Source organism: Diadema setosum, chromosome 15, assembly GCF_964275005.1.
Source record: "Diadema setosum chromosome 15, eeDiaSeto1, whole genome shotgun sequence".
Taxonomy (NCBI): Eukaryota; Metazoa; Echinodermata; class Echinoidea; order Diadematoida; family Diadematidae; genus Diadema; species Diadema setosum.
The window spans coordinates 33873917-33888234 of record NC_092699.1 but is presented as its reverse complement, the minus strand read 5'-3'; positions in this window follow the sequence as shown (position 1 = coordinate 33888234).

Genomic DNA, 14318 nt, shown 5'->3' with positions numbered 1-14318 from the left:
TGTAAACATTTTTTTTTTTTCAGATTACCCGGGACGATTAGGAACGAGCGGAGCATATCTATGGCAATTTCAAGCGAATCGTCTGTTCCCCCGCCCCCTCCCCCAAAAAGTTCGTTACACCCAAAATACCTAACCAGTACGAAAACGCAAGGGTATTATAGTAGGGCCTACTTGAGTTGTTCGTATTTGTTTTGTTTTGCTTTGTGTGTGTGTGTGTGTGGGGGGGGGGGGTCAGATTTCATGCAAATATTATGTCCAAAAGAGCGAAATATCTTCGCAGTAGATCACATCAAGTTATAGGTCTGCGATGCTTATCCTATGACGCTGCTATTAGGCAAAGCAGAAACAAAAACAAAACAAAATAAAACAAACATGCTGTTGTGCACATGCGCGACATCTGTTTCCATTGTCCAACCAGGTCCGAGAAAGCGTAAAATAAGCGTGTCAGATCTATAAAGCTCGTTATTGTAGGCCCTACACATGAACAACAGTGTTGTCGTGATGGAAATAAACCAAGGCATAAGATGTAGGAAGCGTCTTTGAGTGGTTAGGATATCACGTTCACGGCACGATGAATCATGATTGCACATGTCGTCTTTCTTTCATCCGTCATTTTCTCTTCAGGACAGGAGGGAACATAAAATCGCAGGTGTTGTACCAATGTCATCGCGTTGACGCCAGGGCATCCATCGGTGTCACGTGTCATAAATAGTATATAGGCACAAATTAAACGCATTAAAGCTATGACACGGTAGGGATAAGTGCAACATCCGCTATGTGTCGGCGTTGTTTCTCTAGGTACGTAATGACAAGTAATTAGGAAACTCGGCTTACTTTGACAAGCTGTACACACCCACACGCACACGCACACAAACACGTATACGCATATGTCATAATTTTTTATGCGTATCAATATAGGCCCTATAAATAGAATACACTCACATTATTACAAACACACACACACACGAGACACGACTGAAACTTATTTAGGCCTATCTTCTATGCCAGACGAGATGAGAGATGACACACACATAAACAAACATACACACAAACAAACAAAAAAGTGATCTGAATCGAATCCATTTCGTTCGTTCGTATGTTGTTGTTGTTCTTGTTGTTGTTGTAGGGGAATGGTCTAAAGGTTGTGTGATATGTGCATCTATTATTGCCATGTTTATGCACTCAGAATACGATTACCACTGTATATAGTACCCCATTTCTTTTTAACATGTGTTTCATTGTTGTTGTTTTCTTTCTATTCATTGCGATGACCTTCAAAGTCTGCGTAAGTATATATACGGAGTAACATGAATTAATATTGATGAATTTTTATTATGATTTTATTTGTATAATTTCTGATATTCATGTATGTTTTTAACAATTTTATTATATATGCATCATTACCATGATCTTTTTTTAAATCTCCGATGTTCATGAATTTTCATTATTTCATGATAAGCATCATTAACGTAATTCTATTTGCATGATTTCTGATGATCACGAATATTCAGTATTCTATGATGAGTATCATGATTTTATTTGTATAATTTCTGATACCAATAAATAATCAATATTCAATGCCTCGTGATCAGCTTGACTACAGTTTTTACGTTATTAATGTTCTATTAGTACAAGATAAATACAGAATAATGGCGGGATGTAATTGACTTTAAAAGAAATCGAGCAAGCACTGCATGATTGTCAAATAAAACAGCAGATACCTTACTTGTGTAATGACAAAGCAAATGTAATTGTGTTAGGCTGCGTTAGGCCATATTAGGCCATATTAGGCAACAAAAACGCAGGCAGATTGTATGTTCTGATATGTTCAAATCATTAAAATGACATATATGCAAAATCGTATCCTCGATTCAACATTTTACAAACAAGTGATTTTTTTTTCTTGGCGGAACGAAATAAAATAAAGAAAGAATTCGTACAGATACAGAAGGCCAAACAGAATGTGATCAGAGAGGATACTCGGATCACCTAAATAAAAATGATTTGCAATTTAAAAAACAAAACAAAACCACTTACTCTTTACCTCCACAGCCTACCTGACACTTTGCCTTTAAGTCAAACATTCAACGCCATCGACACCAACGATGACGGCAAGATATCGGTGGCTGAGTGGGCGATACTCTACCTGACCTTGCTAACAACGTTCGACGCAAATGGTACGACTCTTCGCGATAATCATGTCAAAGGACTAGTCTCACCTTCCTCACCTCCTCCTCCTCCTCTCGTTCCCTGTCACTGCCTGTCTGTCAGTTTGTCTGTCCCTGTCTGTCCGTCTGTCTCCCGCTCTCCCTTTTAGCTCACTCATTTACCCTCTCCCTCTCTCTCTCTCTTCTTTTTCCTTCCATGCGTATTATATACAAAATGACTACAGAAAACTGGAAAAGATGAAAGATTGAATATGCATGATTGAATGAAAGAATGAATGAATGAATGAAAAAATAGGTACACAGTAGCTGAAATACATAAACATACATTTAATAAATGAATGAATAAGATAGAAGTTCTGTTATTGAGCTATCTAAAAATCTTCCTATGTGAATGAGTGTGAGTGAGTGATTAATTGATATTGATTGATTGATTGATTGATTGATTGATTGATTGATTGATTGACTGATTGTTTGTTTGTTTGTTTGTTGATTGATTGATTGATTTTATTTCATCATGGATTTTATCGATCGTTCGACCTATCGAGTGATCAATCTGTTTAACCCCAACCTTCCTCCGGATAAAGAATATAATATTATACCCATATTATATCATGAGTATAATCAGTATGATATACCGTGTTACATCAGGTCCTTTTCAGGACAATCCCCGTCCTGAAGGAAATCTACAACAAACCGAAGGCGGAAGAGCCTTAGTGAACATGCACTATCGCCAGATGTTGAATGCATGTATAAGATCAGCATACAGATAGATGAAAGTATAAATAGATGGACGCTTTGATAGATAGATTGAAAAATGAATTAAAAAAAAAAGATATATGTGAGTATATATATGAAGGCTGAGTTTCATCGCAAAATGAGCTAAGGAAAATGTTGTAGACATCAGTCGGTCCATTATCACATAGAGCGAAATAAAACTTTTCCATGTGAAACCTTGCTTGAAACATAATCATGGTGTATTCTTGAAGTTAAGATTGTTTCTGTTTCTTAGCAGCCTTAATCGCAAATATCTCAACTCAAGTAACAAGAATCGAGTTAGCACGTTTTGCAATAAAACTCTTTATGATGATGATGATGCCGTCATGAATAGATATTACAGATCAATGAATTTATTAATCACAGAGTGACTCAGTAATATATCTTGTGTATGGTAGTTCAGAAATGGATTTTGGAAAAAAAAAACTGAGTGGAAACGGACAGGTCTCAACGAGAGCGGGCACATTCTACATCATCTGGGATCAATCCTTTAAAAAGGGAAAAAAAGAAAACTTGGAGTCAAGAGCAGTGCATTGCCAGTATTCATTAGCGACAATCTTCTCACGTCTATGTTTGACCAGGGAGGTGAGAGGCACCTCCCTGGTTTGACGGACTTCTTCATTCTTTCTGTAGTATAATAAATCCTTTACTAAACTGCGATCGCAGAGCGAGAATAGTTTTTAAGGATTTTATTTCCCCCAATCAAAATTCTGACAACACGAGCCGACGAGCGTCTGAAATTCAATAGTGGTGATGAGATAAGGAATATTAAACTACAACGCATATCTGGATGTTTTGACCCAATGTCGACCACATTCTATTCTGAACTCTGAATCATAAAAATGCTGATGATGTAACAAACCTTGCACTCAGACAGGTCTGCGAGTTAAGGTACCATGTGTGCTTCTCTGATCAATCAAAATCCCTCTCCATCTTAAATGCAGTGGTCTTAATTTGACATTTCACATGCTTATGATGTTTCATCTTGAAATGACCTTAAAGAATATAATAAATTTATCGTAGTTGTATCCGAGGGGGAAATAAATAGTAAAATTCTTTTAAAACCAGAAAAAAAAATAACAATCTTATAAAACCTGTAATATACATGTACATAATCATGAACTGACAGGAGTAAAAAAAAAAAAAAAAAAAAAAAAAAAAAAAAAAAAAAAAAAAAAAAAACTACTTCGCTATTTATCCCAAACAGTGCTAGCAATGATTTTGTCCTCGTCGAGGTTTTGTTTCGACAAAATTTTTACAAAATATCAACTTTCAACACCCAGCTTGGTAGGCAGGATCTCAAATAATTGTGCATTCTGCATTTTACTGATAGTACGTGGACCCTATTGTTATCGTCCAGTTCAAAACTCACCTGCAACTTTACACACTCACACCGTTTCCTAACAAACGCCTAAGGCATTATATTATTATATCTAGCGTGGCACATCATTCGGGCATTGGCAGCGTGCCAGTAAGGATGATAATGATAACAGTTTGAGGAAAAAAAATCCTGATATCGAAATTGACATCTCCATGCTTCTTCCTTCGCTCTGCCGCAGACGACGGACAGTTGGCGCTGTCAGAACTTCGGCCTTCCCAGCCACAGCGAGCAGCCCCATTACCGAGCCGGCTGGAGGTGGCGCCAGCTGAACGGATCGTGGAGCGCCCTCTGACGAAAGTATCAAGTAAGGGAGTTTCTGTGATTCCTGCTTGTTGGTGTTTTAACCCTTTTGTGCGCTTTGCAGTGCGGATCGATACAGGAAACCCTTTAACTTTGAACACACTGCCAAAGTTCTTTGGTGCAGAAAGGGTTGATGGCTTGAATAGAAAGGACGTACAATATGTTCATGCTTTCGTATAAGGCCGACTTTTGAGCAAAATGCCATTCACATGTGGATAATCATGATGAACGATTTCTCGATGCGATGCCAAGGTACATCCCTTTCGTTCTTTTACCCTCTTTAAAAAAAAAGAAATCCACCCCAAAATTAATAAACTTCAAAAGAAAGAGAAAAAAATATTCCATTCAGAATGATACACAAAAAAAAAACTCGAATAAGAAATAAGGAAGATATGAAATTTTGAACACATTTCACGTTTTTTTCAGAAAACATTTCTTGACCAATCCTTATAAATATTGAAATTAATGAGTTGGTGATAGTATTGTCACACCTCACAAGTTATTATGTATGTCACATATGAAATTCGGAAAAGAAAATATTATTTTCAGCTAATGCAAGTTAAAGCATGTTCCCATTTCAAGATTTAGCACAGTTAAAATCCGTTCTTCTTTATCTTGGGTGGTTTTCAGACAAGTCTTATATACATACTAGTTAACTAAACCAGAAGGAAAAGCTGATTAGAAGAAGGGAAAAAATCCGTAATAGTTTGCTATGGGGTTGATTTGAATGAATCCTTAGCTCTGTAAAATACAGCTCAGTTGGAGGCTGGACATGCATGCTTTCATAAAGAACTCTTAGTTGTTGTCGGTTTTTTTTTCTGCTCACATTTATGAACAAAAATCATAGGTAAAACCGTAGTCTTATTTCATCGAGCTCTGAACGGAGTTTGAGCTGCCCTCCAACCTAGCAAACGCCAGGACTGAAATGTAACAGTTAAGTTGTGTACTTGGAAACTCGAAAAGACGTTGATTCTGCAGTAAAACGTTATATATCACTATCACCCCTCGGTTTAAAAATGGCGCAACGTTTGAAGGAATAGGTTTAGACAAGGGTATTCTTACACCTTTGACTAACTTTTTTGTAAAAATGAGAATACAATGTATTTTTGGAGTTATGCATGAGTGAGCACACATTAAACGTAATAACATTGTAATGGTAACTTGTCAAAAATCACAAAAGTGAATTATGGGGGTCTGTTTCTAATGAATACTTATAAGTGCTGTTGGTGTGTTGTCATCCAAGTTTGACTCCCCCTTATGCCATAAACATTCTATAAACTCCTGCTCTATCTGTGTGCTCACTCAACCACAACCCAAGGACTCCCTCTTATGTTCTTACAAAATTTGCTGTAACATGCTGTTCACAGTCATGTCAATTCTTTCAATATATTGAATGGATTTTTCAGTTAAAATTTAGTTTACCTGTCCATAAGAACAAAGCAAAACAAGTGTCAGGATAGGTGTGAGGGGTCAAAGGATGGTTTATAAAACAACAACAATTAATGATACTCCCAAAGCAGAACGTTGCATATCTCCCAAAAAAATGAATATGAAAAAAAAAAATACTCTTGAAAAGTGACCATTTTGAATATACATTGCTCTATATAATTAGCACTGTTATATAATTGTTTTCATTACTTTCATTTCATCATTTTTTATCATTATTATTACATGTATTATCATCATCTTCAATATTCATATCATTTTTATTGTTATAATTATTATTGTAATCATCATTATTCATATTGTTTTTATTGTTATTATAATAATAACTGTATCATCATCAATTTTGCTAATAAACCTAATTATCAATTATATTACTTGCAGTTTGAGAATATTCATTTCATTATTACCACTATCATGCAAAAATGTTAACATAATTTTTCGTCCGTCTCTGCTCTCTCTCTCTCTCTCTCTCTCTCAAAAAAAAAAAAAAAAAAAAAAAAAAAAGGCGAGGAAGACGAATCCCCACCGGCGGAGCTGACCGAGACAGTTACGATGCGGGTGCCTCCGCCCAAGAGGAAGAAATCTCGACGAAATCGCGGACGTCGAAATTAGATTAAAATTTCGGGAAGGGGAGTTCAAATTAAAGAAAAAAAAAATAGATTAGGACCTATCATATCGCTGCCTAGCATGAGCACCTTATGAATCTCGGCAAATCCTATCAATGCCTTAATGCTAAGAATTTATTGCATTCCGTTACTCCATTACAAGGCCAAAATAATCCGCGTGTTTTGCTGTGCCTGTTTATTATGTATTTAACATTGCTTTAATGTTAATGTTTCATAAAGCAGAGTAAACATTTTTTTTTTAATTCAAAGGGTCCCCTTTATTCATATTTTTTGTAACGGTACAATAGAAATGCCTCTTAATTGTTTTATTTATTACTAATTTTTAACATTCTAAATGCTTCAATTTGTTTCTCTTTAAAATCGGCACTTTTTTCTTAGATTTACTTCTGAGTTTTGCTAATGCTAATAAATGAAAGGAACAAAAAATTTGTACATAATATAGATGAATTTATGAAAAGAAAAATGAATGGACGTGCTTGAAAACGAATGACGGATTGAATATATGAGCTCTCTAGAATGGGGGCGTTGGGAATTCCTATAAAATGCATGGATAAGAGTTTCAGATCTCGAGTTCGAATCGCGCTTGGTTCATTCATTCTCGAACATGCTCTGCCCGTCTCTTTCCCTGTATTAACACTGGTGTGTTAATGGCCCTATGGAAGAGGGATAATAGTGTGCATTGTGAGATGTAACTTTGTACAAAATATTATACAGATAATTCCTGGATCCGCCCCTGATGATGATGATAGCAATAATAATAATAATAATAATAATAATAATAATAATAATAATAATAATAATAATAATAACTTCTTATAATGATAATGATAATAATAATAATAATGATAATAATAACTTCTTATAATGATAATAATGATAATAATAATAATAGTGATAAATGCTTTTCATCAAATCACGACAGACAAAGCAATATTTCTTATACTACTAGTATATGGTCTATACAAATAAACATCATTTCATAGTAGTCCCGTTTTGACAGCAAAGTCAAATTCTTGAATTATAACCTGAATTCGATCCTCGCCGCATTAGTCACGTGAATGCATTGTGACCAATCACCGACCAGTATTCATGATGACCATTTTCATAATAATGCTGTTATTAATAACCTTACTAGCTTACTACGATATTCGTAATCGTTAGTGCGTTTCACTGGGTCGTCAACGATAGGTGTAATGCAAACGAAATGTTACTCGATATTGCCGGGGCTTTAACCGCATAACCGTTTGCTTGTGTATTATAATCACTACACATCACTGCCGCATTCGCATAATATTGATCACTTTTAATTGGAATGCAAATCGCAATTTAGCCATAGAAGGAAAATAAATCTTTATTTTTCAACACGTTTAACAACGTTAGCAGCTGCAGTAAGATGAAATAAAAAATGAAAGAAAACGAATGAATCTTAAAAGTGATTGAGAAAACTCGTCATTTATAAACTGTCCACTATACTAAATGTCACTTACCCAGACATATATTACTAGTATATGCACGAGAGGCATATATATATATATATATATATATATATATATATAAGATTATATATATAAGTATATATACATATATATATATATATATATATATATATATATATATATATATATAATATGTGACGCGAGATAAGGGCTCTTAGGGCATAAAATACAGAAATGGAGTTTTCACCGCACATCGTAGAGTGAAATCTGACGTACAATTCGCATTTAGATATTAAAACTGTCCTCTGAAATTCCACTCTTAAGTGCCCCAGTTATATAATCATTTTTTTAAATCATTTATTGTCAAAATGTTACCACTTTTGACGCGGTTACGCGCGAGTAGTGGACGGAGAAACACAGTGCCCCTTTAACAGTTCATTTAACAATCCCACATTTTTGGTCAATGGTTAATCACAAAAAAATGTATGTCTTTCCGCCAAGGCTTGGATGATCTTTGAAATCATCGTTGCCATGATAACCAAAAATTAAGAGTTGTACAACTATTTCAAATTCTGAACAAATTTGGGCTTTCAGTATAAAACAATCATTACATGAATATGTTGTGGGGTATGGCAAACAGATGTGTGTGGATGTGTGCACCTGCGTGTATGTTTGGCCTGCATTGTGTGTTTATGTGTCTGCCTGCCTGTCTGTGTTTGAGTGTGGTGAGGCAGGAAGAGAATACGGAACGAAGGGGGTTCAAGGGAACGGAGTCACAACTCTTATTCCCTTTGAAACCATGTTCGAAGCCGCCACTAAAAAATATTTGAAGTATGTACCAAACTGGAGCTGCCCCACAGATAGGAAGACAATTGATTCATGTGTCATTGCAAAACGACCTGCTACCTTCTAGGAAATATATGTCTTTATGATGGTAACAACTTTTCCCCATCCCTACTTGTGGAATATGAGCAATACAAAAAGGTATAGGCAGGGGATGCGCGGATAGAAATCGTAAAGAAATTGATGAAATGAAAATAAAGTTTACTGGACATGGGCATGTCCGGGCATAAAATCTGACATATTGATTTATAAAGAACTATTATCGAAGATTATTCAATATCAGTTTTATTTGTCGGAATTTAGCGGAAAATGTTAAAATCGGCATTCAAAGAGGGCGTACTTTCAATACTTTCACAACATACAGCTCCAATTTACACTTTTGCAGGTATTTCTGGACGAGTTTGACCTTTGTTTTAAATGTTTTATCATAAGGAGAAATTTCATGTCATTTAGTGAATAAACAAGCATAATATACCCGATATAATGTTAGAGTTCAAAATCCTTCTTCTGATTGCCCAGAATGATGGCGGCTTCAAACATCGAACGTCAAAAGTACAAATGCACCTGTAGAATTCTTTTGTGCATCCATATAGAAATCTGACAACTGTTTGAATAATTATTATGGCTAGTTGGAACTCCAGCTCTATAGAACCTCCTTGAAGGAACCATGTTGTCGTCTTCCAATTAATGTATCCATGATAATGATGTTTGCATGTGTTGGACTGTGATTATTGTGTTCCTCTGCATGTGAAAATGCCTATAACCAAGCTATTGTATTGTATATATCAGGGCTCGACACTAACCACTTGCTAACGGTGGCCCGGTGGCCCGGGGCCACCAAAAATGAAAGTCGGGCCACCAAATTTCAAAAGAGGGCAAATTTGGCCACCAAAATTTTTTGAAAAGTGTGTTGCAACCGATGTGCCTGTCAGTGAATATTTATACTTTGGTCTTCACAATTCAGCAGTTAAATCGTTTAAAGGATGGATGAAAAGGACTGAATGAGTGCCTGAGAGTGAGTGTTGCGAGTTTGCTGAGGTTTATTTATGAGTAGATATGTCCAGCTTCCAATTATTCTTACTATGATAAAACTTAAATATTGGAAAAAAAAACCAGGAATTGTAATGTTTTTTTATTGTTTTTTGGGGGGCCACCAAATTTTTCTCTCGGGCCACCAAAAATTTGAAATTGATGATTTTGGTGGCCCCATCGGGCCACCAAAATTAAAAAAGTTAGTGTGGAGCCCTGTATATAGACCTGAATATAAGAACGACCCAAGTCCAATTTTTGGCCAAATTCAGTTGGACATGGGAAATTGTAGCTTATGCATGGACTCATCTTGTGTATAAATGGTAAATCGTAATTACCCCCGGAAGTGCCTGAAATAAATGAGTAAGAGTTAAATCTTATATGAATGTAAGAATGAAGGACTTCACTCTAAAAACACAAATGTTGAATTAGCATTTAAAAGGGCCGAGGAGTGACAACATTTTCAAAGTGTTGGTTTTCCTGCTAGATTCAACATTTAAAATGTTATCTTAAAAGTTGGATGCAACACTTCAAAAAATGCTGTCACTCCTCGGCCCTTTTAAATGTTGATTCAACATTTGCGTTTTTAGAGTGTTGGGTCATTCTTACACTCATATTAGAGCGCCCTCTCTCGTCCTCTCATCTCTATGGCAGAATATCATGTATATGAATCAAAGAACGACCCAAGTCCATCAGACAAAATGGTCTCTCCACAACTAATGTAAATGTTAATTGCCATAATGATATAATTATGTTCTAATTTGTTTTTGCGAACAAACTCTTCATATGCACCGTGTGGAATTTGTCGGAGACTATGGAGTTTTTGCACTTGTAACACTGTAATCTCTTCCTATGTTACTTAGCAACCAATAAGTGGATCTCAAACTCCATTAAAAACAATACATAATACAGCGTAGACAATCTATACTACATGGGACTCCAGAAAGATGGAGGCAATATTATTTCCACCAAACGCAAATACAGAATGAAGTAGTCTACAATTCAATAGATGAAACAATGGAATTCCACTATGCACCCATAACTGCTTCCGTGGCTAAGTGAAAAACCGAGGTTATGTTAATGTCTGTTCCCTGAAAACGAAAAAAAAAAATGTCAGACATAACTGTCATTTTGTCATGTTGCCATGTCCCCCTAAGAAACAGCAACATATTCTATATTAGAAAAAAAGTTCCATTAATTCTCATGTGTACAATTTTAATTGAGATTTCTGTGGTTTCCCCCTTTCCTATTTCCTGATGAACTTACACTATTCACATTACAGTAGTACATGTTAGTTATCATTATATATTTTTTTTTCTGATATTACTTATTAGGAACAGAAAAACTGAAGAAGAAACACTGACGTGTATACGTCAATTACTTCTGGATATATGGTAAGTTTGATAACAAAAAGCGTTAACACCCCTTAATGCACAAACATACACTTAACAACCTGAACACAAACAGCCCGAATCCCCATACATCGCCTAAATTAAGTTCATGGATTATCTGCGCCACAAATGACATCATTTCTTAAATCAAGGTCGGAATTATTTAGTCAGTGGATTGTTTAGTCTATATACCGGTTAGGAAAGGATCAGTCGTTTGAAACTAGCTGGATCCGATGGTCCATGGTTTCAAGAACCAATGGACTTGATATAGGCGACGTTGGGAATTCCCCCACAAGCTGGCTGGACTATAAAGGCAAGGAAAGCCTGCACGTCAAGTATGTATGCTTTATTTTCTCAAACACTTTTGACATAATCATGCTTCGATGAGCTTGTCCATTATAATGCAATGTGCACTTTACACAAAATATGCCATGACATCAGTAACAAATACATGTGTGTTTAACGTTTAAAATTGGCATAAAATCAATATAAGTGCATTATTTCGCCTGAGTAAGAAGATGCACGTCGCAGCATATGACACATCTGCTGTCAGAATTCAATTAATAATGATGTATCCCTATACGTACGGGGTATATCACAGTTGCAGCATTCAGTTTAATGACACAAGGACAGATATCTTCTTGTTTTCCTTACTTTACATCCCATGCATAGAATGATTTAATATTCACATTGCAATGATGCCAACACAGAAAGTATAGAGTAATATGTGTGGAACACATAATTTCTGTGTAATACATAATATATTCCTTTGATAAATGTTCTAACGACCACCTTGTTCATAATGACCATCTGCCTAATGTGACCACATGGTAATCATCCGCAAAGAAATGCAACAATGACATTGGAGATGAACTGAGAAGAGACGTTTGCTATTTCAGATGCATATGATTTGCTGTTGTAAAGTCTACCAACTTTACACCCTGTTTAAACAAGGTGTTGGCTCATTTCAACCATCACATTTCGAGCATTTGCTAAAGTACACAAACACACGCAAACGGATTGATAGCATCATCGTGATATCATACAAAGAGTTTTGTCATAAAATTTTCACCATAGTTTTCTCTAGAATCATAATGTACGGTGTTTTATATATAGCATAAAGTCTTCTACAAAAAAAAAAAAAAAGGTGCATGACTGAAAAGAAAAAAAAAAGTTTTCCAAAACTGCTTCATGTTTCTTTGTTTTGTTTTGTTTTGTTTTTAAATCTCAGAATGATATGGCACGCAGAGAGGTGTAACCCATTATGGCACAAACAAAAAGAGTTAAAAAAATATCTGCAAATATTTTGTTAATTGGATTTAAAGTGATATATAATGTCAAAATCTCAAATCAACTGATATGCAGACAAACTAGACATGAACTTCAAGTAAATCATCCTGAACAGACTTATTCGTAAATACTCATAAAAATCTTACAAATATAGCTGAAATGGTATTAAACAATGTAGTACCATCCGGACTCTTGATTGTGCCAGTGACAAAGTACTTTCGTCCCTCCACCCTGTCCAGCTTCGTCTCAATGATGACAGTGGAGCCATTAGGAATGGGTCTGTATTAAGTAAAGAAATCAAGAAAATTAATACCTTTTTAACTGAAGGTGGGCTAAAATCATTACAGATTGTACAGCATTTGTAATGGCGCCACTAGGGTGCGGACAAGACATGGATTACAAATTTAGGAAATCCGCATTATAGATGCGTTTGGCTGTCCTGCTATATTCACCATTTCAATGGCAGTTTATGCCCTTCCCAGTCGTTTCCTATAGGACTGTCTGAGGTATGTCTGCAATCAGTCCACAAGGATTCCTAGTATTTTCCTATTAAAGACAAGCCTACCTGCATACTTTTTCTGATGTAGGGTAAAGGAAAGGCCGCAATGGCATAATTTGCTTCGGCAACTCTCCCTTCAGTCGGGGCTCTACATAAGGAAACCAAAATCCAACGAGAATTGTGGATTGAGTGAAGGCAGCAGCATTAGTAGAACACATCAGTGAAAATTTGAGGAAAATCAAAAAGTTATGAATTTTTAAATTTTTGGTGTTGGAACCGCTGGATGAGGAGACTGCTAGAGGTTATGACGTCATGTGTGGACAACAATATAAAAAAAATATAAAGGGAATTCCACAAAAAAAAAAAAAAAATCACTTTTCTAGCATAATGAAAGAGCACTTGACTAAATGCTTTCGGAAAGCAGCGGGAATAATCGCTACCCTTAACATAATCAAGTTGATGGAATGCGTACTTTTCATGATTTTTTTTTTCTCTTCGGGTTTGGTGTCCTTTAAGCACTAAAATCATTCAAAGGCACAGAGTCTTGCAAGGGAGTTAGTAAGTGAATGTTTAGCAAGAAATGTCCTTCATGCAAGTTGAATGTTGTATTGTTTCATATTGTTCATAACTGGGTCTTCTTTACCGTTTTTTATCATGTATGAGTTTGTGTTGTTTCAAAAGCAAAATATCAAACAAATCTCATAAAAATGATGATACTTTTTTTTTTCTCTAGCGTCACATCTCGGATTCAATTCATTGTGGGAGGTCAATTAATGGATCTGATTTCAAATAGATATTCAAAAAAGAATGTATTTTTCATGAAAAAAGAAGAAACTTATTTTTCATGAAAATTTCACATTCCATCAACTTGATACTGACATATGTTAAGGGTAGCAATTATTCCCCCTGCTTTCTGAAAGTGATTAGTCAAGTACTCTTTCATTATGCTAGAAAAGTGAATTCATTGTGGAATTCCCATTAATATTTTCTTCATAATTGTTGTCCACACATACGTCATAATCTCTAGTAGTCTCCTCATCCAGCGGTTCCAACACCAGAACTTCTAAAATTCATAACTTTCGCATCAATTGTCCTATTTTCCTCAAACTTTCCCTGATGTGTGTTCCGCTAATGT